Below are 1,501 nucleotides of genomic sequence, written 5' to 3'. Positions count from 1 at the left end.
CCCTTTCCTATTATGTAATTGCAGAACGAATATTCAATATATTAGTGTACCAAATAAAAACTCATTATGACAATGGCTATCGGACGTCTATTGCATCGGAGATACGACTTGTGGTAAGCCAAATTCAATGTTATTTCTTGCGATTTTTCTATGATGTCTTACATTGTTTTTTTGTAAAGATTCTTCAATGTTTTCTCAGTCTGCGAGCTGACAACGTCAAGGCCTGTGCAAGACAAAAGTGGAAAAGTCAAATTCACTTCGTATGTTAATTGTTCTGAAAGGAAAACGTTGGTTAATGATGATAGTGCAAGACATGTCAGCTATTCTGCTTCCAAAATTCCTTTTCTTGTTAGTGTAATACATTCTCATTTTTGTTTTAGTTCTGCAGAAGATAAGACAACCGGGATTGTTTCACTGCCTTACAGCGAGGCGATGAATGTTATTCCTGTGTGCTTACAACAGGTAAACTTTTCTATCATAATAATCATCTGGCATTAAGTTTCGATTGAAGTTCAACTTTCTTCATTTTCTAGAAATTGGAATGGGAGGTGTTGGATGTTGTTCTGAGAAACTTTCCGGAGGCACTGCAAGATAAAACCTTGATACATTCTCGAAAGCACTACTTACGTTCAATATGTACAGTGTTATCTAAAATGGTAAGGATGTAAAGTTGTGCACTTTTCACACCAAAATCATGAACTAAAAATTTTACTTTGCATTCAGGTTTGAAATTATGATTTTCTCCCTGGATTATTTCGCGTTCCTCATGATATGCGCCGACCTCATTTGTACGCTAGAATTTTTCCAGTACGGTTCTTATCATTCAGTTTTTTGCATCTATCATAATATCTTACCATAACTATACCAAAACCATACCATACCAAACCATAACCATAACCACATCATATCATATAATCATATCATATAATCATATCATATAATCATATCATACCATAACTAACCATAACCAAATCATACCATACGATAACCATATCATACCATACGATAACCATATAATCCCAAAATTATATCACACCATACCATACCATGACCAAATCATGCCATACGATAACCATATCAACCATAATTATATCACACCATACCATAGCATAACCAATTTATACCATAATTATATCATACTATACTAATGATTTAATTGGATATTTTATTGTAACATGTGCAGGTATTAACAGAACTGTGTACGTACCACATTTTTATTGGGCAAGATGAACAGGTAAGAACCTGCTTCACTTTATTTTCAGCGGTTGTCTGTTCTCGCTTAAACGTTGTTGTATATTTCGTCTAGTTTTGTCTGATGCGTACTTTGGAGATTGGTTTGGTTGCTCATTCCACGACGTTAAGCGTATCTTGTCTCACCATATGTATGTTAGAAATGTCTTCAGTTATGGCAAGGTATGGCTACTTAAGATTGTCTGGAATTTGAGACGTTTTTTATGTCCATTAGCACTTTGTAAAAAATGAAGTTGATTTAAGTAATTGC

General features: G+C 34.2%; 1 long non-coding RNA gene across 1 annotated transcript; it reads left to right on the top strand.

Moving 5' to 3' along the window:
• Positions 1–443: 443 nt before the first annotated feature.
• On the top strand, positions 444–797 carry LOC114544588. The gene is made up of 3 exons (XR_003690471.1): positions 444–462; positions 534–656; positions 724–797. It is a non-coding gene; the product is annotated as an uncharacterized LOC114544588 (long non-coding RNA).
• The last annotated feature ends 704 nt before the right edge of the window (positions 798–1,501 follow it).

Source organism: Dendronephthya gigantea, unplaced genomic scaffold (assembly GCF_004324835.1).
Source record: "Dendronephthya gigantea isolate DGI-Jeju-01 unplaced genomic scaffold, DenGig_1.0 000856F, whole genome shotgun sequence".
NCBI classification, from domain to species: Eukaryota; Metazoa; Cnidaria; class Anthozoa; order Malacalcyonacea; family Nephtheidae; genus Dendronephthya; species Dendronephthya gigantea.
This window is presented reverse-complemented; position numbering and strand designations above follow the sequence as displayed.